The sequence below is a fragment of the Manis javanica genome, chromosome 16 (genome assembly GCF_040802235.1).
Source record: "Manis javanica isolate MJ-LG chromosome 16, MJ_LKY, whole genome shotgun sequence".
Taxonomy (NCBI): Eukaryota; Metazoa; Chordata; class Mammalia; order Pholidota; family Manidae; genus Manis; species Manis javanica.
The window spans coordinates 1,260,559-1,285,860 of record NC_133171.1 but is presented as its reverse complement, the minus strand read 5'-3'; the positions used below and the strand labels follow the sequence as shown (position 1 = coordinate 1,285,860).

Sequence of the window (25,302 nt, the reverse complement as noted above, 5' to 3'; positions counted from 1 at the left end):
GCTCCAGGGCTCCTGGGTTATCAGGCGGGGATGATCATTAACAAACCCTTCCCAAGGCACTCGCACCCTCATTGTCCCCGCACCTTACACCAAGTCTGTGACGAGGAGTGGGCAGTGGTGGGGAGGTGGTGACAGCTGAAAACAGGTAACCAGAAATTAGGTGCCTGTGTGTTTTTTTGGTGGGGGGAGAGTTAGGGGAGATCTGTAATTTTCAGGGGCTGCCCAGCTTCTGACTCTCCTTATTTTGCCTGGGAAACGCCCCACGTGTGAGTCTCAGTGTGGAGTAGGCCTCCTTCCCCCTGTGGAAGCCAAGCCAGGGGCCTGCTTTGCTCAGTTTGGTCTGAGTCCAGCTGCCAAGGCTTCTTTGTTCCTCGTGATTTCCAAGCCTAGTTCCCCAGCCTACCTAACATGTCTGTGATGAACCAGTGTCCTTTCAAAAAATTCTATTCTGCTAACATCAGCCAGGTAGTTTGTTATTGGCAATTAAAATGCTCCTCTGGCATATTAGGTTTTCAAGCTTCCTGCAGCCTCTTCAGGGTTCTGAATGCAAACGAAGGTACAGAATTTGGGGGGTAAACCATTTAAAACTCCTCTGGAAAAAGAAGACTTCCTTGTCCATGAGGGCAGCATTCTGTTTTATCTGCGCTGAAGCTATTTCATGTCATTGATCAAGATCACTCCTTCTAGTCTCAAAAGGCGGACCCACACGTCCAGTAAGGAGTGACCCTCAGCACGCAGGGGAGGATCAGAGCTGGTGGGCAGCAGAGTTCCAGTGCCAGACCTCAGGTTTCTCACAGCTAGAACTCTCCAGCAGGAGGGGCCAGCCGGCTTCTGTGTCACCTGACCAGGAGACAAACTGGTTGCTTAGCAACAGCTGCACCCTGACGCCAGAGCAGAGCAGGTATGTGTCCAGTGCAAGGCATGTGCCAGTCTTCTGTGTTGGTATCTCAGGGCAGACAGGAGAGGCTCCATCCAGGCACCTGCCCCCACAGGGCTCTGGTCCTAATAAACTACTGCTCATTTCAGCAACCTACAAGGTGATACCAGCCACTGGAAACTGTGTAAGAGCTCACAGAACGGAGCTTAAAGCTGTGCCCCACCAGCCAGAGTCAGCAGAAGTGTTATTCACCTGGCAGAACCCGCTCTCAGCAGCCATCATTACTCCCCCACCTGTGAGCATCAGCCCCCAACAAAGCTCTTCTCCCAAACACCTCTTGTTCTGCTCTCCCTGGTGGTTTTCAGCAGGCACGCCTCTACACAGCTCTATGATCAGAGGCTGAGAAATCGGTATATGTGGTCATGAGGCAGGTGACATGAGGTGGAGACTTTATGTGGACACCTGTTCCCATGCCCCAGTCTCAGGTCTGACACTGTCCATTTCCGCCACTCAGAGTGAGGGGAGTAGGCTCAAGCAACATTTCCCAAAGTGCTCCTAAGGAACACCAGTCCTAAAGGGTGTTCTTTGCTGGGCCCTACGTGAGAAAGGGATTCCAGGGCCAACAAGTGTGGAAACTGTGTATAAAAAACGTTAAAAGATCTCAATTCTGTGTTCTAGCCACACTCCCAACCTAGATTTCATTCCTCACAGTCCCCAGAGATTAGACCTGCCAGTGACCACCCTTGCCTCATATGCTTTTGGGTGTTTCTATTTTGATGGTTTTTTTTTTTAAAGCAATTTTTTTAAAGCATCCAGTTACCTAGGCACACACACAATAAAATGATGGTATAAGCAGCCTCTCCATAAGGAAAACGTTTCCCTAATATAGTGCTTCTTTGAGCCATTAACATTTACATGAATCTCTAAAAATCACCAACACAGACCAATCCCCGAATCCTCTGACACTCATGTTGGAGGGAACGAAGATGGCTAGTGTTTGGACTACATGTTCTAGAGGGTCCTTCCAAGTATAGCCACCCGTGATTTATACTCTCCATGTAGTGCCTTACTAATTAAACAGCCAATATGCTTTTACTTGGGGGCACAGGAGTGGAGAGGAGATGAGGGGCGGGGCAGAGGGCTTTCATGTTAAGTCAAGGCTATTTATGGTCCCACCAGCCTGCTCTCCACACAGCCTCCAGAGAGGAGAGCACTTTAGCGGTTTTAGAAGCTACAAGTCAGGGAAAGTTAGGGGGCATGAGAGCATTTAAGAACGTGTTGGGAACACATGCAACCACCCTTCTTTACATGCACACCTTCAGGTTGAATGAGTAAGGAATAAAAGGCGTCTGTATGGGAAACTGCTCAGAAAAAAACCTCAGCAACTGGACATGTAAACAACTCTTTGCAAAATTCAAATAGAGGTGCCTTTGATACGCAATCAATTTTCTAAAAGACCATACCATGTCTTTAAAAAATGTGTAACACCCCTTTCCATCTATTAAGCTTTTCCAAACATTAATCACCACACACACACATACACACTCCTGTTCGGAACCCTAATATTCACCCTTGCCCAGCATTTGAGATGTTCCATGACTCGGCTGTGATTTACTTCTCCAAAGGGGTTCTCTAGATTCCTAATGCTAAGTCCTCAGGTTCAAACAGGTTCAACGTCACCATGCAGTTTCCCACATCGTACCTCTGCTCCATCCTCCGCAGTCCCTACTGCTCAACCCCCCTCCAAGGCCCAAGGTAGGTCCCATTTCCTCTGGGATATCTTCCCTGAGGTCCCCAAGCCTAATACTTGCTGCCTGATCAGTTACAACTTTTTGAGCCTTTATTATGTATCATCTGGAATTCTTAGTCATATTTTCATGTACACTATTGAATCTCTACACCACAACAGAGTTACACAGTAAACTCTGTAACTGTGAGCAAGTTCCCCCTTCTGGGCTTCCGTTTACTTTTAGTTTATATCAAATTGAGATAAGAGCAGTATCTGCCTCAAAAAAGTTGGTATGAATGGCAAATGAAATAATGCATCTAAGTTCCTTAGCACAGTGCCAAGCACAGTTGTGCATAAATAAGTGGTAGCCATTATTAACCAGATGGTAAAACCCTTTAGAAAAATCAGGAACCATGTAAATTTCTTGATGTCCTCCAATGGCCTGGCACAATGACTATCTTCAGTAGATCATTGCTTGAAATTAACCCAACCAGGGAAAGAGGAAAGAAATCCGGAGGAGGGTATGTTGAAAGGACACTGAATTTTGTTCTTCAAAGATCTTAACGGTCATTTTACAAAGGGTGGTGGACATTAGATTGTTTGTTCCTGAAAGGCAGGAAATGAGAAATGGGCTTAAGTTTCAGTAATCTTGGATGCAACTTCTGATGGTACCAGAGAAACCACAGTAGAGAATACAGTGTTGACAAGGGGCACTGGAGAAGAGCCAGGCCCAGGACTGAGTCTAACCTCAGAGCTCTAGTACTCACCTGGATAAGTAACTGTACCTTGCTAAGTCTGGGTCTGCATCCAGAAAATGGGGATAAGAGTGTCAACTTCCTAGAAGACCTGTGAGAACCATCCTAAGAGCTTAGCACAGAGTCTAGAACACAGTAAGTGCTCAATAAATACTAATGACGGTCATGATGTTATTGGGTGCTGTGGAGTCTGTTTCTTTAAAATGGTTGAAAGACAGTTCCTTTTAGTAGGTAGTTGGTGACCAGGACTGCACACGGCTCATGGGGGACTACTTGAGGTCCTGACACTTGTTAGGCCGCAGGCCGCTGTGTTGGAGCACAACTCTGCTGACCATGTATGCGGCCCACGTCTTGCATCATTAATAATTCCTTTTTCTCATCAATTGCCTCTGGGTCCTCTTACGTAATTGACTCTTGTCATCTCTTATTGGGGAGAAAGGGTGAGCAAATGAGGTGGTGGATTGAAGCAAAGAAGCCAGGGACTTTTCCAAGAAGTGAGACATGACACAGGCTCTCTGTGGTCACACTCCCTGGCTCACCATCTTGGAAAGGCACCCAAGGGCCAATCCAGTGGAACCCCATGGCAGCATGGCCCCTGGAGGGCTCCCTATCCGAGGTGCAGCAACGGGGTCCCATAAACATACATCCCCTCCTTCTCTCATTTATCCAGAATCCAGCGAGACCAAAACATACTGCTGTCCTTTCTTAATAATGCCAACCCATGCTTGAGTTTCAAAATTTAAACAAAATTGATTTAAAACAACTTGTGTTTAGTAGGGAATCATTACTTATTCAATTAATCTGGACTCTACATATTGGTACATTATTTTCCTTGGCCAATTTCTTTTTTACTTGGCCAATTTCTTAAAGAAATAGCTAGCAAACTGATAAATAGGTAGCCTGTTTTTAAAAGATTTACATTGTCATTAAATGTTACCCCTTCCACAATCTTACATAAATTTTTGTATTTCACATAAGACAATGAGGAAGCTCTTCATACATATAAGTTAGAGAGGCAAGATGCACAACAAAGTGCATGATACACTACTATTTATACAGGAAGAGGAGGATAAATGTGCATTTGCTTATATTTATACAAAGTATATCTGGAGAGGAACACTGAGAAGCAGCAAGTTGGTTTCCTCTGGGCAGGAGAGTGGGTGTCTCAGAGAAAAGGAAGGAAGAGGGCTAATTCAGCATATCTGCTCTTGGGCTCTGAATTTTGAACCAGGTGAGTTCGTTCCTAATTCAAAAATGAAAGGGTAAAATTAGTTTTCATTCAAAAAGGAAAAAAGAACCCTTACAATGTCCTTTGGATGGAGGTGGGGCCTGTGGCTCAGGAGGGAGGGGGGGAGGGAGGGTCAGGGCTGATTAGAGGAGGAAAGGGCATATCCAGCAGGTGACAGCCATGGCCTCCAGCATGGCCCTCTGCCAAGAGGCCCTGGATGCGTGATAACGAGCCTATGAATCACCTGATAAAACTCATATATCATGGCCTTGCCTCTGATAGGGAATCTTGTTTTCCCTTTCTTGTAATTCAATAAGATTCATGAGTTACCCAGACATTCAGATACTGCAGTGTCGGCTCAGGGGTTGGATAGATGCCAGACCTGCCCCTTGGTAGCTGTACAAACTCAGATAAAAGGGTTAACATCTCAGGGCTTTCGCTTCCTCATCAGTAAAATGTGAACAGTAATATCCTAAGGGGCAAATAAAGGTAACTTACGTAAAGTGGCCAGCTGCCCACACACCCACGAGAGATGAAGAGCCCAGAGGCCACCACAGGCAGAGGTCACTGCTCCCCACAAAGAAATGTCCTTGGCATAAATACCACCCCTACCACCCTCATCCTGAATTTGTTCCGCAGTCATGAGTAAGGAAAATTGGGGAACTTCCCCAGGGGAGCCATGGCGGGTGGGGGTGGGAGGGTGTCACACTCAGGTTGTATTATCTCTTGTCCAGGGGTCCAGGGCAATTCCAGGTCCAGCCTGGAGTTCGTTCATACCCAGAAGACCTGACCGTGGAACTAAACATGCCAGCCACTGGGGCCGGGTCAGTAAGAGGCAGGCAAAAGGGAATGCAGGAATGTAATCCTAATATGTCACTATCAATGCCCTTTCCAAACTTACAGCTGTGAGTTTAAGAATTTGGGAGCCTGGGGAACAGCATTTCCATGCTCAGTTAGTCTGTTTTGCATGTAACTGTGTAAGTACCCATGAAGCCACCCAACAAGCCTGCTAAGCTGAGGAATAGAATCAGTTCTACTCTGCAGCTCACCAGCAAGTTTCCCAGTAATTACAGGCATCATTTATTGAGCACCTACTCTTTGCTGGCCACAGTGCTAGATGCTTCATTTCCATTTTCCCTGCAGAGTTAATTACTGCCTCCATTTTACAGATGAGGAAACTGAAGCTCAGGGATAGTATATTTAATCCATGAGAGGAAACAGCCCAAGACTGGGTCCAAATTTGAACTCATGTCTGAGCACCCACATGCTCCCAAATGCACCTGTGAAAGTGAGTGCCATGCTGTCTGGTTACCAGCAGAACTGTCCCCTACAGGACAGGTGGCCTTTCCCAGAAGGTGGTGCCAAAGACTGTGTCCCTGGCGTGGAAGGCTGAATGTCAACATCCTCATCCCCAGAATCTGAGCATGCTCCCTTAGAAGATAACAAAAAGGACTTTGCAGATGTGATTAAGGATCTTGAAATGGGGGGATTACCCTGGAGTATCCAGGTGGACCGATGGAATCATGAGGTCTTTGTAAGAAGAGGCAGGAGATCAGAATGGGCAGTAGGAGCTGTGCTGTGGAAGCAAGAGGTTGGAGTGAGGCCAGGAACCGGCCACCAAGGAGCACAGCCCTGCCAGCACCTTGACCCCAGACCTGTCACCTCCAGAACTGTTAGGGGAGTAAATATGCATTGTTGAAAGCCACTAAGCCTGTGATGATGGGCTACCTAAGCAACAGGGAGGTCACACACCTGGGGCTGCATCCTGGCAGAGGGAGGGCAGCAATCTCAGGCGGGGGCGATTCGCTGGAGAACCGACAGTGACTGGCTGCAGCCAAGGGCTCCAGGAAGAACGAGGGCCCGTGACTGTCATTCAGTGAGCTCACAGCGGCGACTGGTGACACCGGCCCAGGTCTCTCCCCCTGCCCCACCCCCACCCCCGCATCCCAGTAAGGCCCTTGCTGGGAAATGGAAAGCAGGCTCCAGGCGCCGTGCCTGGGGCCGTCAGGTGAGAGATTTCCTGCACTTTCACTGCCCGGCTTTCGTTTCCTCTCCTGCCCCCAGGCCCTGCATCATTTCTGGGGCAGCGTCTCCACATCGAAAAGGCAGGGGCCTGCGCTTTTCTCATATCACCCAGAGCGGGGCCACGGGGGTGGGGGTGGGGGGCGGGGACCTGAGGACCCTGTCACCACCTGGTGGGGCAAACATTTGCCTCCATCTGTTTTCACATTAGAAGCCTAAGCAAAACAGGTGAGCAGAGGGGAATAGAAACCTATTTGGCCGGACACCCATTCAGTCCTGATGATCATGGGAAGACGGTGGTGTCCTGCAGTGGGTGTATCAGGAACGACACGCATCTCTCTGGAGCGTCCTTTGACTTGACCATGAGGGGAGGGGGGCAGGCATTTCTATATCAAATACATCACATTAGAATAAACACAGGCACATTTGGAACAGAATACAAATTTACATTAATTTTTAGAAGACATTTCTGACCAAAGGCCATGTCCCTACATACTCTGGCTGTCTCCCAAAGTATGCACTCCCTTTTCTCTGTCCTTAGCAAACATCTCAGAAGAAAGTCAGAAGCCTTTAGGTTTAGGGGAAAGTGCCAACACTGGAGCCTTCACTGCTGTTCAACTCCTGGTGCAGCCAGCGACTGGCTGTGTGGTGTGACTGTATTACATGACATATTACATGTTATATATTATATACACATGTGTATATGTTACATACATAACATATATAGTATATTTAAAATACATATATTCAAAGTATTTAAAATTTATGTCATATTTAAATATATATGCCATATTTAAAATTTTTAATTTATTTTAAATTTAAGTAAATATTTAAATACTACTTATATACTATATATCTTAAAATACCACACACATATAGTATTTAGGTATTTTATTTAAATATTTATAATTAATATATATTATATATTATATATCTCATATATATTACAGAATATACATACATGTTATATTTTATTACATGTATATTGTTAGTCACACCCCTGGGCCTCAGATTCCTCATCTGTACAGTGGAAATGAGAACCCATACTAGTTTTGATTAATGGGCTTCCCTGCCCTCAAAAAAGAAGTAATGCATGATGCCAGGCCCGGGAGCAGTGAGCCCCTGCAGCCGCCTGCTCAGCCTGCTGGGTTCCTCAATGAATTGCACCTTCCCTTTTGTGCCAGCCACTGGCTGCCACCAAGAGCAGCACAGGAACCAGAGGGGCATCTGGGGGCTCGGGTGTTTTTGCAAACCTCCTTGGTAACAACAGTGCCCCAGGCACCAGATGACTTCTCACTCTCGATTGCCCCTGGCACAAAGCAAGAGCTAGTTGATAGCAATGCTGGGAGTTTACAAGAGAGGGCTGGACGAGCACTCTGGAAAACAGGCAGGTTTTTAATGACGTAAAACACACATCTATGCTAAAGCCCACCAATTCCACTCCTAGAAACGTACTGAAGAGAAAATGTATGTCCTCACAAAAGACCTGAACATGACTGTTCATATCAGTTTTGTTCACAGTAGCTCAAAACTGGAAACCCAATGTCCATGAGCAGCTGAATGGATAAATTACAGTATATCCATAACACAGAATACCACTCAGCAATTAACAATAAACAAGCCAATCAGACATGCAGCAATATGGAGAAATATAAAAACCATTATGTGGAGCGAAAGGTACCAGGTACAAAGGGGTACATACTATAGGACTCTAGTTATATGAAGTTGTAAAACAGACAAAAGTAAGCTATCCTGACAGAAAGCACATCAATGGGTACTGGGCTGGGAGGTGGAACGTGGACCACAGGACACACAGGAGACTTTCTGGAATGATGGAAATATTCTCGATCTTGAGATCGAGGTTGGGTTACACAGGGGTATACATGTATTAAACTCCATCCAATTATACACTCAAAATGAGTACATTTTATTGCATGTAAATTGTACCACAATAAAGTAAGCTGATGTCTTTGATGGCATGTTTCCCTTTGGGGCCATTTATCCTCCTCCCGAAATCCTCCTCACAGTTATTTACACTCACTATAAATCGGAGTTTCATCCTGCAGGGATTATGATCTATGAAACCATGGGAATACTGATTTCTGTTTTTAAGGGAGAGACCTCCAGCTTTCTGAAATTCAAGAATGAGAGTAAAGACTTTATGGAAGATGGAAGCCCTAGAATGGACACAGTACAAGCTATTATACTGACGCACACACCATGCCTGGGCTGACATTCAGCCAGCACACAACAGCAGTCACATTGGAGGGGGAAAAAAACTGAACACATATTTATCAAGTGGTAAAGGGCCCCCTGAGATTCTAGAGTGTCTCCCCATCACCCAGAAAACCTCCCCACCTCTCCATGGGCCAGCAGCTTGAAGGGTTGGCAGCCGCACAAGACCCTGCTCCCGCTCCACAGTGGCATCTGTGCCAAGGGCTGGCATCTGGCGATGGTGGATGGGGGAATATTGTTAACGCCCTCATCCCCTAGAGCGCTGCAAGTCAGGCATAATCCACAATCATATTATGACTGAAAGAGTGCACCCTTTGCCGGAATGGAGTGCTGCCAGGGGGATAAACACAAAACTGTGTATTTAGGCATATGCCATGTACAAATTCTAAGAGGTTTTTCCATTTGTAAGCCCTGCTTTGACCCTAATTGTGTCTCCCTTCCAGATCAACATTTATTTTTTAAATGAAGCAAAGAGGGAAGGATCATGGAAGTAAAGAAAAAAAAAGCAGCAGTGAGAAAGAAAAGAGGCCAGGGGTGAGAAGTGAGGGCAGGAGAGGCCCGAATGAGAAGCTTCGGTGGAGTGGGGGGCACCCAGCTATCCCCCCTCTTAAATTAAGTGAGAGAGTGAGGGCCCTCTTTGTCACTCCTCATAACAATTAGTCATTGACTCTCAAGTACTGGGAGCAGGGGTAGGAAACAATGGTGTGCTGTCCAGCATCTTCAGCAAGGGTGGCTCCTCCCAAGCAGGTGCTTACACAGAGCCCTAAACAGCAATGTGCAGACCAGGGGCCCTACTGCCGGGGAAAGTAATTTTATATTTTAAATTTCTTTCTATGAAATGAAACAGGATGGATCTGAGGTCCATTTAATGAGGATTATCTGACTGTAGATGTTAGCCTTGTATGAGGTTAGAGACTCACTGCTCCTGCATCACATACATTTAAATCCTCAAAGCACAAAAAAGGGAAAAGAGAACTGTTAGCAAATGAAGGTGACTTCAAAGATATAATGCCCAGGTATAAGGGGAAGGCTTGGTTGGAAGGCCAACAAGAACACATTTTTAGAGACAATCAAAGAAATCTGAATCTGGAGTGTGTAATGGACAAGAGCAGGGGAATCTTGTTAACTGCTATAGGTCCAATAGTGCCATAGTGGCTATTTAGAAAGAAAAGAAGAGAATAAAGATAAAGGGAAGGAGAGAGGGAGGGAGGAAGGAAGAAACACCGTGAGAGAGAGAGAGAAGAGGAAAGAAGGAAGGAAGGAGGAGAGGAGGGAAGGAAGGAAGGAGGCAGGAAGGCGGAAGGGAAGAAGGGAAGGAGGAAGGCAGGAATGCTAGCTTAGGTATTTGCAGGTGAAATGTCACGTTAAGTATTTTGGATGGTATGATGCTATTTAAAATTTTGCAGAAAAATGAACAATCTGAAAATAGAAACAAAGTCCATTTATTACAGCAGCAAAAAGGATAAAATACTTAGATAAATTTAAGGGATGCAAAACTTGTACTCTGAAAACTAAAGCCACTGTTGAAAAGAATTAGAGAAGAGTAATTTAGAAAGATGCCCTGTGCCCATGGATTAGAAAAGTTAGTATCGTTAAAATGTGATACTACCCAAACTGATCTACAGACCCAACATAATTCCTATCAAAATTCCAGCTGCCTCTTTTTGTAGAAATTGACAAGGCTGATCCTAAAATTCATATGGAATTGCAAGGTGCCCAGAAACAGACAATCTTGAAAGAGAACAAAGTTGGAAAACTAACACTTCTCATTTTGAACTTACTACAAAGCTACAGTAATTAAGATGTTGTGTTATGGCATAAGGACAGACAAATAGATCAATGGTATAGGATTGAGAATTCAGAAAAAAAGCCTCACACCAATGTAAACTGATTTCAATAAGGGTGCCAATGGGGACCCATTCAATGGGGAAAGAACAGTTCTTTTCAACAAGAGATACTGGGACAACTGGATATCCACATGCCAAAGGATGAAGTTGGAACTTTATCTCACACCTTCAAAGACCTAAATGTAAGAGCTAAAATCATAAAACTTTAAGGAGAAAACACTGGGGCAAAACTTTGAGACCTTGTCTTAGTAGATTATGACAGTGGCATCTGAAATACATGGGCTTGAACCTCTCAGTTCTGCCGCTTTGCTGCCACGGCCTGAGTTTCAATGAAAGTGAAGATATGACCAGTCTCATAGGGTTGTCAGAAGAACTGCATGAGACAATACTATCTTGGCATCTCCCAGAATGTGAATTCAATCAATGTCAGTTAATTGTTAGGTATGTTCTTAGTAAAAGGAGCCTATGTGTGGACTTGGGTAAAAAATAAAAAATAATGTCACTTCCAGATTTAAAAAAGAAATTCCAATTTACAAAGCTTGGTTTGGATTGCCTACAATGGGTGATGTTCATGGGATCTATAGAATACAACAGTTTGTTTAAAAGTTTTAAAGGCCCCAGGAGTAGCATGCTGGAGTCTTCTGGGGCAAATTCCACCTGAAAACATTGCTATGGAGCACCCAGTGTTTTGAAATTTTGAATTTGGATGCTTTTTTATAGGTCACTTCACCCCAGTGAACCACAAGTCTCACCATGCCCTATTGTCTAACCTCATGCCCATCTCACTTATTTACATCATTACCTGGTTCCTAAAAGTGTCTATGTTTCTAGACTCTGTATCAATGTTAGGAAATCTCTGTTGGCTATCCAACTTTCTTTTCAAAAAAGGTTTGAAGAACTCCTTTCTTTTAAACACTTTTCAAGTTTGGGAAGCTTTCAAAGTTCCTTCTAATATTTTCAACAACTTAAAATACAAAGCTGTAAAATATTTTCAAAGATAACCGAGACCAATAGACCAACAGGAGTATCATACAAGCTACAAAAGCAAGGCACACATGTACTTTCAAATTTTCTTATATCTAAATGAAAAGAGTAAAAAGAAACCGGCAAATCTTAACGATGCATTTTACCAACATATCTAAAATACTATCAACATATAATCAGTATAAAAATTTGAGATATTTTATATCCTTCTATCAAACGAAGCTTTTGAAATCTGATGTGTACTGTACACTTAACAGTACATTTCAATCTGGGATGGCAACATTTTAAGCACTCAACAGCTCTGGAACTGAGGAGCAGCTCCCAAACTTGACAGTGAGTTGTAGACAACCATGTAATGTAAGACCTTAAGGGAAGAATGAGGTTATACAGAAAAAGAACATTTATATCGGGAAGTATTTAAGTGGCAGATTCTGGGGCATTGGTGGTCAGGGTGGTGACAAGGTCACGTTGAAGCTGGAAATGAAGAGAAATGGAGATCACATTATTCCAGTGTAGACAGGAGGAGAGGATCTTCAGGGCTTCTGTTTCAGCTGCTGTTTGTACTTCTATCCTTTCTACCCCATGTGTATTGGGGTTGGATAGGGCAGGGTTGAAGCCACAGCAAACAAAGAAGAGTAGAAGAGGGTTGAGAGATCGCCATTCCTAATATTAATCTCTGCTTCAAGCCCTGTTCCCAGCTCATCACTGAGCTGAAGGGTCCCAGGGCCAGGGACAAGGCTGGCAAGGGTTTTTCTTGCCATTCCTGACCACCCTTCCCTCACTTCTCAGGCAGCCTATTCTATCTCCAAAGAACAGGCCTTCTGCTTCTGCTATTCAAGGAATATTATGTTCTCCCAACTGTGATATTTTGGGTCTTTTTGGCAGGAGGTGGGATGGGCAGGGGTGGAAATAACTCTTGAATGTTCTCTGAACAAGGAAGCAGTAAAGTACAGACATCTGGCCCCAGGATATTGCTGGCTCCAGGGACGTCACTATAAACCCACTAACACTAATTGCTTTCACGTCTGCTCCCATTTCTAGTGGAAATAAAATGCCTCTCTGGCTAATGGAAAATGAAACACGTGTTTGCTGTTTGTTTACCACATTACACAAGTGTTCTCTGTGCCACCAGTCCTCCTCCCTACAACCCCCACCCTAAAACCCTCCAAAGGACCTTTTCCACGAAGCCTGCTAGGGCCCCACACTTACAGGGTAACAAGGCTCAGAAGGGTTGCCTGTGTTCCTGCTAGGACTGCGCAACTCCTTAATCCTAGACTAAATGGTTGGGAAAGGCAGGCAAGAAGAGACAGAGAAAGAAAAGAAACTTACTTGTTTTTAATTCATGCTTTAAGACTATTTTGCATCTCTTTACTTTATATAAAATATAAAGATCTGAGCCTCAACTTCCGAATTCTGTTTGACTGCCAAAGAAAGGAAAATACAGGTCCAGCTGAAACTGGGGTTTAAGAAAATGGCTCACAACCCACTGGGCCTAACACAAGTATCTTTTAAAGTGACTTATTGCTGCAAATCTCTAGGAAGCCGTCTCTGACAGGCCAGTTCTAGGCTGACTGCCTATGTTCAACCCCACGTTAGGATTATTACACAACGGGGTAATAAGCACCTTACCTACCTCCCCACTGACCACCATCAGGACCGCACTGACACACTGCCCTATTTCCAGAACCCAGCACGGGTCCTGAAAATCACAGGTGAGGCAGAGACCCCTGGCTGTCCCTCCTCCCCCTCCAAAGAGTCTAGTAACAAAATTATTCATTTTTAGCTAGGCTCATGGTTGCCAAGAATAAAAACTACATTTCCCAATCTCCTGTACAGTTAAGTATGGTCATTTGACCAAATTCTGGCCAAAAGGGTATGAATGGGAGGGCTGTGTACACTTCCCATGGTAAAGTCCCCATTTTCCCCCTTACTCTATGCATACTGATGGAGTGGGGCCCTATGGGGCCATGTAGGCAAGGACAACACCCTAGGGATGGTGGAGCAGTAAGATAGAAGATCCTGGATCCCAGACACTATGGAGCTGACAGACTGTTTTTAGAGGGACTTAGGCAAGAAACAAATCATTATTTTGGATCTGGGTTATAGTAGCTGAAATTGCATGCTTAGGATTTATTTGTTGAGAAGAACGGAGGACACCTTTAAAATAGATAACCCACTGTGATGGTTATTTGATGTGCCAGCTTGACTGGGCCACAGGGTACCCAGACTTTGGTCAAACATTACTCTGGGTGTATCTGGGAGGCTGTCCCTGGATGAGATTAACATTTAAATTGGTAGACTAAATAAAGCAGTTTGCCCTTCCCAAGATGGGGGGCCTTATACAATCAGTTGAAGACCCAAATACAACAAAAAGTCTTAGTAAGAGGGAAGTCCTCTTTCCCTGCCTTTGGACTTGAACTGAAATATATATCAGTTCTTCTTGGGGCTCAAGCCTGCTGACTTTTGGACCAGAACTTACACCACTGGCTCTCCTGGCTTTCCAACCCGCTGACTGCAGATCTTGGGACTTCTCAGTTTCTACAACTGTACGGCCCAATTCCTTTTAATAAATCTCTTCTTCTATTCTTGGCAACTATGAGTGCAGGTGAAAGTTAATGTTTCTAGAGAAGGGGAGAACTGATTAGGGGGAGGGGAGGGATAGCCAGGGGTGTGTGCTACACCTCTACGTTGCTGACACCTGCCCTAGGCACTGGAGATAGAATGGTATGTAAGACACAGTCCTGACAACAGTCAGTGGGGAGACAAACAAGTCAGTTACACCATACTGTGACATATGTATACATACACCCTATTGGCTATTTCTCTGGAGAACCCTTTCACTCAGGAGAGGCAGCCCCTGGCTCTTCCTGCCTCTGTTACCAATCGAAGGATCTTACATCCCTAGGATTTTGGGCTGCAGAGATTCATTTTCCTCATTGCCTTCTTTTATCTGCACCTCCTTCTATATGCTGCCTACTCCAGGGCTGGACACAGAGCAACGCTCCTGGACCAGATCAACTTAGACACTTGGAATAAAGGATCATATTAGAAACAAAACTCTGTATCCTGTCTCTGGAGTGCCTTTGAGATACTATTACAATGGCTGAGAAGAGTGTCCAAGATGGCCAAGTTCAGAGGGCTTATCTCAGAATCAAAACCAGCTTCAAAGCAGAGATTAGGATTTTGTATAAACACCTTCTGCATAGCTTGAAGGTTCTATGTAGCAGACTCTAGGGAAAATTCAGGTCAAATGGGGCTCAGAGGATCAGTTATTACAACAGGATTCAACCAGATGGTTTTTCCTGTCACTCGATTTCATCAGGAAAGAATTGCAAACACAAACCCTTTGGTTAATGTAGATGATGATGAAATAAATGGGGTGACTCCAACTCAACCACTCCTTCCTCATACCCAACCGACTCTCTGAAATTGCCCAACCTAAGAGCCTAAGTTCATACACTATCTCTTGCATCAGCTTCCAAAGAATGGGAGCACTTGGCTTTGCTCCCAGAAAAACTATGGTCTGGCAAAGGTATGCGAGAAATGTGCCCTTCCCTACCGAACACTGCAGAAGAGAAGAGCCCAGAGCCCTTCAAAGGAGCATTTGCCTTCCGTGTGGAGTGTCTGGACTGACACATTCTCTCTCTAGCTCAGGAAGTAGCTGCCTGATCAGAACACAACTGAGCATGACCTGGGGCCCAGCTGTGGCAGGCAGAGGTTAATTTCCTTTCCTCCTTAGGGCAGGACCCAGTTCCAGTTGTCTGTCTTGGCCTAATTAAATTTTCTGCACGATGTATTAGCACCTTATCTTGGGCACCAGTGCAAGTTCCTCCCTGTGGTTTGAAGTGGAAGTTTAATAAAGGGCACATTTGCTTTAAAAAAAAAACCAGCATTAATTGTGAAGAGAAAGTGCTTTTCCTAATGTCAGCTGTAAAAATGAACATTCCTTCTCTGTGAGGACCTCCCATGTGACCTGGTGGGGAGAAAAAGGTAAAGTGGCCACAGGAGGAGCTCAGGTGAGCAATTGAGGCCCTGAAGGAAAGTAGGCCAGTGGGTCGAAATAAAATCCAGCCACAAGCAAACAAAAGACCTAATAAACAGAAGATGACCTGATTCTGGCACAGACCCAGGGCCCTCCACTCTATGCACGTTCTTGGCCCTTGGTGCTAAATGGTTGACCCAGCTCCGTAAAGGGAACAGCTGGCCTGATAGATGTGTTTACTCAAACATTCACTGATTTTGGAACGGCTTTATTATTTTTTGGAGGAATGACGCATATTCCTTTTTCTTTTTAATTAAGCAGCTCAGGCAAATCTGGAGAGGAAAGGACACTGCCACCCCCATGAAGGCTCCACCATTAAGTCAGGTGACTATAGTCCCATCATCTCTTTCTGGACAGGTACAGCTGGGAAGATGGAGAGATTTATCGGTAGAAATAATATTAAAGGAAGGATACCACACATTGTTTTCAATAAAGAGGATTCCATTATTTGAACGGAACAGATAGGAAAGAGACTGAAATGAAATGTTACCTGAATTCTGAAATGGTACAGAATCGTAGCCCGGCAGGATGCTGAGGGCAGGGTGAGCGGCCCAGGCCGACTGAGGTAAATGACCTCAGAAAGACAGATAACACAGGGAAATGAAGTTCTAAGTCCTAAGTGATTTGAGAGTGTTTCCCTTGGCACTCCGGAGAGATGCCTTCAGTTGAGAGGGTAGCAAGCTATTCTGGACTCAGTGTTCTGGGAGCACAAGGCCCTGGCTCCAACACTATCTGACCTCTGAGGAAGGGTGCACCCACCTAGGGCTCAGTAAACCCTGAACACAGCAATGAAGGTGAAATCAGAATGTCAATCACCTAATATGCTGGCAGGAAGAAAGCGGGGAACAATTTGAAAGCTCAGAATTAGTGTCAGGGAACTCCCAGGAGAGACCAATGGAGTTCTGACCAGTCTGGATCAAAAAGAGAAAGAGAAGAGAGAGAAAGGAGGAGGAGGAGGGGGGCAAAGCTGGGAGACATGTCTCACGACTTTGAGACAAAAACCTTACCTACCCCTAAACCCTGTGCCTCTGTGGGTAAAACTGCAATGTTCCCAGAATCACTTACCTGGCCTTAGTTCATCTCCATACCAATAGGTGTTTCCAAGGGGCAGAGAGTAGTCCATCTCCATAGCAATAGGTAATTAAAACTGGGAGCAAGGGCTTATCTGGACTGGAGAGATTGGTTGGGGTCACTTCTTCTGCAGCTGGGTCGCGAGAGACAGGACGACTGCTTGTAGGCAATCAATGGGTTTCTCCCATTTTATTTCTCCCTTTGACTGATTTCAGTTTCAAAAGTATTTTGCCTAGGCTGGGAAAATATACCCCCTGCCCCAGAGTTACAGCCTTGGACAACTAAGGCCACATAATTCTTCACACAGCAAAGCAGTCGAACTCCAAGGTTACAGTGGCAAATGCTTTCAGAGTGTGGGTAAAATTGTAATATTTCCAGAATATCTTGCCTGGCTTTAGTGCATCTGCATATCAACAGGCATTCCTCAGGGGTGGATAATGGTTCATCTCCATATCAATGGGAAATTACCTGGGCAACCAAAGGCTTATCTGAACCTGAGAGGTTGGGGAGGTCTTGCTTGCTTCTGTCAGAGCAGGAGAGAAAAATGGCTGTGAACCGCAATTTGTAAGCAATAATCGGGTTTTAAACTTTATTTTGCCCTTTGACGGATTTTGGTTTTAGAGGTATTTTGCCCCAGGATTTCCTCTCCTTGAAGTTATACAAAGTAACCAGGATGTCCCACATAATTGCATGGGAAAGCCTCAAGCTCTCCCCATGAAGGACCACCGACATGTATGTGTGCCTATCTGCTCTGCCCGCCTCGTCTCGTCTCCCTTTCAGGCTCACCTCCCAGTCCTTCCATGGAAACATGGAAGTTGCAGAGTTGCTACAACCCAGTACAGTGAAGGGAGGAGGGGGAGCAGAGCCATCTCCACATCCTCACCCAAGAAGCCCTCCAAGATCCTGCCTGCTTCCCGGGGTGCACATATCTGAGGAATAGGACTGGGTTGCTATGACGACAAGCATGCCCGCTGTTTGCTCAGCACTGTTCAGTCTTCCATGGGTCTCAGTGGCACCCAAGGAACCCAGAGAAATCTGAACTGGGAAAGAAGCTGTATGGGAGCATCAGGTAGACCTGGGCTGCTGGCCCACCCCCAATGGCCAATGTCTGTGCCACTGGTTAGCTTTGCCCACATGTTCCTCTGGAATGCCTGTACCTGTGACTATGTGCCATTTGTGCGTGGCATCCTCTCTCCTCTGTAAGGCTGCTGGCCACACAATTTGGTGGAACATTTGCCCACAGTACCCTGACCCTTTCACACTCTCTTGGGTAGCAGGAGGAAGAAGCAGAAGTGACTTTAAGTGTCAGTCTTAAAAATCTGCCTGGGGACAGGTACCATAGGGATTGGGTCACCCACTTGCTGGGGTTTAGCCTGCCCCTGGCCTCCCTTCTCCCTTCTGCCACTAGGTGCATGAGCGCAGCCAGCTGGCATGCATGATGACAAGGAATAAACACGCACTCCTTGCCCAAGGATAATCCAAAGGAGAGGTCTGGTCCAAGAAAGCCAGTAAAATCCTTCTAATGGAAGGCACCCACAGTGGCATTCTGCTCCTGAAGAGCAGTGACCTCCCAGACAGCTGTGACTTAGCTCTTTACTCTCCTCATCCAAGACGAGCCAAGGCTGAGGCAGGCTGTGAAGAATGTCTATGTTCTCTAGCCAAAAGGGGGTGGGGAGTGGGGGTGCAGCACCACTCTGCAGCACGCCTTCCCTGTCCCTCCAAGCCTGCACCAGCCACCCCCAGCCCATCAGGCAGTCTGGGCTCCTTCTCAAACGGGCCTATGTACAAAGCAACGGACAGCAAAACCACCCAGAGAGAGAAAGGCAGGTTCCCCCGCACACCACACACCACACCACCTCCCTGCCTCATCCTGGCTCGGCTGAACAAGCCAGGTTCAATCTCAGAGCTCAGTTTGGTGGTGTGTTTTGTAGAGATTCCTGAGAGCAGTAGCCCCTTCAGGAATTATACAGCACAAAGATGTTCATGACAAAGAGGCCAATATAAAATGCACAAGATGCCACGTGGCTGCAACTGTCCCAGAAACCAGGTTCTGGAGTCTACGGATGACATTTCCCTGGGCTCACAGTTGCCAAAGCAAACCACATTTGTTCTACAAAGACAGAAGGGCTTGTTAATACTAGTCAAATGCAAGTTTTATCCTCCTATAGCAGTTTTATCCACATAAGAGGAGGCTACTCTGTCCCTCAGTCAGGCTGAGAGTCATTAAACCACTTCTGAACATCTACTACACTAACATGCCTAGTGCTCTGGGGAAACTGGAAAAAAAACAAAGCATGGTCTAGTTTTGTTAGCATCTTACACTCCAGATCGGGGGAAAGATGTGCATATTTGGAAATGACTCGGAATGGCAGCATGGTCACATGGGATGGAGTGCCAGGTGGTATGGCACAGATCTGTGGCTGCTACAAGTCAGAGAGCACCAGAGGCAGCGGGCCTCACTGCACCTCCAACCTCCCGAAGAAAAGTAGCCAGCAAACACTTCCGAGGCCAAGAGCTGAGCTGCTTGTCTGCTTGAGCTGAGGGTGATGCATCTGGTAACTCAGGGTTACACGGTCCTCTCTGGTGGGGCATGCTGCCTGGCACAGACTTGAGGAGAGCATGTCATTCTGCTTGGCTTCCATTCCTGGCACCACCGCCCGCTAGGGGTACAACCTGAGGCCCTCACATGATCTCTCTGTGCCTCCACAGCTCCATCTGTGAAATGGAGACCAATCAATGGTATGTACATCATCAGATTGTTATGGAAAGAACTTCAGTTGGCACACAGTACGTGGCTGATGAACGTAGCTGTTAGTACCATGGGCCTGAACTCCTAAAGGAACTCCCTCAGTTAATAGCAAGAAACTAGATATTCAGTTTAAGTCAAAAGACAGATTAGACTACAGGAAGTAATTTTAATTTTAAACAAGACAAGGGAGGCAGAGGCCTTGGGGTCCCTTGAACATGGTATTAGTCAAAAGAGGATGTAACTCAAAGCAAAGGGCATTGTGAGCCCAGCTAATGCACTGGCTGGAACCAAAATGTGGCCTGTTGGTCCTGCTGGAACAGAAGTCAGTGCTGAAGAGGAAATGTCAGTGACGATGCACCAGAAAACCCAGCATCAGCAATGAGCCCAGCTCTCTGCTCAAATAATTCATTCCTTACTCTCTGCTGACCAGATTCAGATCACCCCCCAGCACAGTTTCCTTTTTGGTGAGAACACTGAAAATATTCCCCAGGAGCTAGACCCAAACACCCAACATTTCTCATGTCCTTTTAAAGTCTATCTCCTCCCCTCTTCCACCCTTTCCAGAACCTGAAATTATAGGTCTCCTCACAAGAGAGTCTAGAATAGGCTTGACTACGGCAAACATGGCCTTTTTCTGCCCACTTGCCCTGCCCTTCCACCCACTGAGCCCCTCTCCACACTGACATCCCCTCTAGGGAGGGCATTGTCTTTACTGAAATGAACGCAGCATCACGGAGTCACCCCACCTCCTCCACCCACTTTGCCTTAGCCACTCATGCTCAGAGCACCAAACGGCATTCTCAGAGCACGGTTCCTACCGAGCATGGCCCAGCCCCAAGGGCAGATGCAGACCTCTGATGCCTTCCTGCGCCTCATCTTTCCTCCAGGTGAGTTATCTGTCCATATCCTGAATCCAAGGGGGTTCCAGCTTAACCTCTGAGGGCATCAAGTAGCAGACCAGGCCCTCTGTGGCTCTGGATTCAACAGTTGAGTAAACCGACCTGTTTATGGTTCACTTCCTCATCAGATGAATTATCTGTTTTGGACTGTGGAAGTGGCTAAATCAGATAAGGAACACAAAGCACAGAGTTTAGAGTTTGACACATGACGGCCATTTGCCTAAACAATCATTAACATTATTATCTACGGTTATTATGATCAGTGCCCAGTTTTCTATTCATTCATTCAACCAACGTCAACCATGTTTTTTCTAGCATTGACCACATGCCGTGCACGCAGTGGTGAACGACAGATGTGCCCAGGCCCTCATGGAACTTTGGGTCTAGCGAGAGCCAACAAAGAAGTCAGCAAAGAGCGAAACATTATTTCAGGTCATGGATGTGCAAGGAAGGGATCAAAGGGAGTTTGGGATGGAGAATAACAACAGGGAACTAACTTTCGATAGAGTGATCAGGGAAGGCCTCTCTGAAGGGACGCTGAAGCTAAAACCTTAAGGATCAGAGTAAGCTAATCACGTGGAGAGGAAGGGCAGAGCTCTCTGAGCAGGAGAAACCACATGCATGAAGGCCCTGGGGCAGGAAGAAGCTTGACAGGTCCAAGAAATGGAACAGAGGCAGTATGGCGGGTGCTCCATCCCAAAAGGGAACGCGTCACTGGGTAGACAGGGAGAGCAGGGCAGCGCCTAGACCTGTAGTCCTGGGAGGGAAGTTTTGATTTTTATCCTAACAATGATGGAGAGTCTCAGAAAGGTTTTGGTCAGGAAATGATACCTCACGTAGATATACCATCCTTTCTCCAATCATTCCACAATAAACATTGCATACCTACCCCATACTGAGTGCTCTGCGCTAAGTAGTTTACTGCACCCTCCAAGTGTGACATGGCAGCAGTGGCCCTAAGAGGATGGCAATGGTGACAAAGTGGCCAGATTTGAGAAGAATCCAAGAGGAGAGGGTGATCAGGCTTTGCTGATAGAGTGAAGGGGACCCAGGGAAGAAACTGGCTGATACGCTGGCCCCCGCTTCTCCAACTCCTGTCATCATCCGCAAGTCACAAGTATCATTTAACCAAAGTACAAGACTAAATCTACTAGTCAACTTCTGTGGCACCGACTGTAGCCACTGCCCTTGGGAAGACAGTGTGCTCAGTAAATCTATAACCGAGAGTACTCTAGCACTCCACGCTCGGGTTCTCTGTCTTTACCTACTTCCAATGGCTGAGTCTTGCAACTGTTCCCCAAAGAGCCTGACAATTGCTGAATAATGGTCCAATGGCTGTAAGCCGGCTCCGACAGCAAAGCAGAGAACTAACCTAGAAACGCAAAGTACCACTGACCAGCGAAGCGGGGCTACTGGTTCAGACGGTGTCACCTCGCATGGAAGGGTTCCTACTGCGTCACGTAGCCTGTCAGACAAAGACCCAGAACAATGTCAGGCCCAAAACAGCAACAAAGCCCTGAGCCTGGAGACAGCACTGCATAAGTGAATTGCTGGAAAAGAACTGCTGGAACACAGGTTCTTTGAACCACAGCATGAATAACACTACCAGCTGCCACGTCATCATTGAAACAATGCCCGTCTAGCTTGAGAACCGGCTGGGCAGTGATTAAGATCAAAGAGTCTAATCTACCACTCGCTGCAGAGCACATGCTTGTTTTAGTGAGAAAGCATCCTGGACCACTTTCACCAATGCACACATAGATTTCACAAAGTATGCAGGCATACTGAGAAAGCAAGAGGTAAGAGGAGAAGGGGACTTTCTAAAGCTTAGTGCCTTGGGTCACCCATCCTCCCACGCCTGGGAGGACGTGTTAACTTGTGGGTAAGAAGAGAGAATGGGATCAGGCTCAGCTGACCTGGCTTCAGCCCCAGACCTAAATTAAGGCTGTCGTTTTTGGAAGCCAGCCTTTCACTTACTCAGTAAAACTACATCAAAGCCACTGCAGGCACTGGCCAGACAGACTGTAAGTCATAACAAAGCAGAGAATGGATCCCAAAAATGATGTATGGAACTGGAAGAAACAGGCATCTCTTGGCTGGGTAATTGTCGCACTCTTATCAATGACTCTCCTGAGATGCAACAGTTCACCCCAGACACACATTATGGTTGACACAAGGCTGAACAGATCCATTTAAAGAACATGAAGCCATCGGGGACAAGCCTCCCTGCACAGAAATTATTTTATTTTCTTATCCCAGCCTTTAGTTTGCTCATCTTTCCTTTAGCAGAACAAGTCAAGTCATGAAGCCTCTGATGTCCTGAAAATAATGAATGTGGCAGCCCTACATGGTGGCACAGATGTTTGCCCTAAATTCAGACCTGGGTTACACTTCAAGGAATCTCTCTCCTGAAACCCAGAGTATTGGTGTCATCAGTTACCTCTACTCCTTATTTCTTATTCATACTCTTACTCAGACTTGTAAGATGTTAAAGCTGAAAGGCATCTTGGAATTAAGCTGTCCAGGATTCACGTTCAAGTTTTCAAAGTAGCCCCAGGGAGAATGAATGCTCGCTGGTACACATCTGGCAGAGCGTGTGCCTGCGTGCACACAGGTCTCCTGAGCATGGGTCTAGCAAGGAGCTTCCTGTCACACTGGGAAATGTGTCTCAGTCTTTTGTTCTAATGTTATCGATAATACAAAGCCTTAGAGGCAAACAGGTGCTGAAGCTGACAGATGTTCCAAATGCATCCTGGTGATTGTCTGCATCAGGCCGTGTAGCTGGGGAGCTCCAGCAGGTGGTTCCTGCTTTTGTGCTTTTTCTCTTAAGTTCCCACTCAGAAGAAGGCTTGGCATGGAGGAAAAGAAACAGATGGTACTTGCGCAAGTGCAGGTTGCCAGTTGGACTTTTACCACATTTCCTGTTGATGGAAGAACTTGGAAAGCTTGGAGCCAATTCGAGAGGTAAGCATCTTTCCAAAAGGAGATGGATAGGACTGAGATTTGGAGATCAAGATTCCAAAAAGGAAACAGACTATTTAAAAAGTTCTTCCCTTTCTTGGGGAAGGAGGCCAGAGAACTGCCCAGGTCTCCACAGGCCCGACCAGTCCCAAAGGACTCAGTGAAGGTGAAGGACACCTGAGCTCCTACAGCGTGTGCTCCCCAGTGGCCACTCCTCCCCTTCCACTGCTGCCACCGTCCTCTTCCCCCTGGTCTCTGGCAGGAGCTGCTGGCCTCCTTGCTTCCACCCCTGCTGAATGCTAACCCAGAGCCAGCCGCTTAAAACAGGACATCAAGTAGCAACACTCTCCTGCTATCAACCCTGTGATGACTCTGCAGTGCATTTAACACAGAACTCCCATCCTCACTGCGTCTTCCTCTCCGCCTCCCTCCTCTGCAGCCCCAGGCCACCATTCCTGCAACTTCTCCTGTTGCTCATTCCCTTCCAGCCCACTGGCCCCCTTTCTGCTGTGGAATGTGCCAAGTGCGCTGCCGCCCCTCTGGTGCTTGCTGCCGCTAACACCTGGTCCATCTACCTGGGAGTGTCCCCACACTCTCACATACCTGCTTCCTTGCTTCCTTCAATTCTCTCCTCAAATGTCACATCTCCAGAGAGCTCTTCTCTGCACCCCAGGGAAGCCTGCACCTCCCTCACTCCACCCACCCCTAGCCCCTCCCCACTCCCCTGTTGGGTCAGTGCATTTATGGCCAGCTGAGGGGCTGCAATCATTCCCTTAGAGTTCCTCTTTCCCCCCCACAGGAAGGTGGTAAGCTCTGTGCAGGCAGGACCTGGTCTGTCTGTGCTCCGTCTCTAGTGGTGGACACAATGACTGGCACAGAGAATTCAATACATACATGGTGGCTGGCATGAAAAGAACCCATGCCTTTGCACTAGGTCTGGGTGGAGAAAACACAATTTCCACTGGAAAAGCCAAGGCCAGTGGGGCTGTCTGACTTCTTTATATGCACAGGATTTAGGGGGAACAGATATTCTCCCATTAGTCCACCTAGTTGTTTTGAAAGGGTGACAGCCAACCTCCAGGCCTGCTACACAGAGGCCTGGTAGGGGGACCAAGGGAGCAGGATCACAGCAACTGACCTCCAGAGCCGCCCTCAGCTCAGGCCTTCTACTGCTCAGACCCAAGCAGGGCCCTGACTCTCAAGCATGTCTCAGGGGTAGATCCCGTCCCATCACCTTCCAAGATACAGTGGACTTAAGAGTGGAATGCTGAGGAAGTTAGAATGGAAGAGTGGAGTGGAGAAAAGATAAATCTGTCATAAACCACGAGGAACCCAGCGCCCTCAACACATCCCAACTCCATGAGAAAGAAGGCATGAACGAACCCTTTCCAATACCTCCCATCTGCATCGTACGGACGCCCAGTGAAAGAGCTGCTGTTTTTTCTCCCTAGTCTCTAGAATAAACCTTGTTAGGTATTTATCTAAACGCTCTGGACTTCTATAGAAGCCCATGCCTCTACTTTACCAAAGGGCTGACTTTACGAGTCTGTATTGGAAGAGGGCATGGGCGTGCTCCTCCTGTGGCACTAAGGAATGCTGCAACGTGGTTCAAGGGTGTTTTTTTAAATTCCATGCCCGGCAATTGTGCTCAGAGGAATGCACTCTAAACAGGATATCATAAATCAGGCAAAAAGTTCTATGCAAAGATATTTATCAAAGCAGTATTTATAACAGAAAAAAAGCTAGATCTCTAAAAATAAGAATGACAAGGCACGTAAAATACTTAGCCCAGTGCCTGGCACATAGTGAGTGTTCAATAAGGGGTAGATACAAGATTTTTATTGTGATAATTAAAGAAAATGTGGAACACTGCATGATAGATAATTTTTAAAGCTTTTGTGCT

At 46.3% G+C, this 25,302-nt stretch overlaps 1 protein-coding gene across 3 annotated transcripts in view; it reads right to left on the bottom strand.

Annotated features, from left to right (window-relative positions):
* GFOD1 (Gfo/Idh/MocA-like oxidoreductase domain containing 1) overlaps positions 1-25,302 on the bottom strand; it is a 96,045-nt gene that overhangs the window by 21,565 nt on the left and 49,178 nt on the right. The window contains exon 1 of one of the 3 annotated variants that reach the window (XM_073224956.1): positions 6,342-6,372. The exons of the other annotated variants lie outside the window; for them this stretch is intronic. The gene's annotated coding sequence lies outside the window, so the exon portion shown is untranslated. Of the gene's footprint in view, positions 1-6,341; positions 6,373-25,302 lie in introns of those variants that run through there. 3 annotated transcript variants of the gene reach the window in all.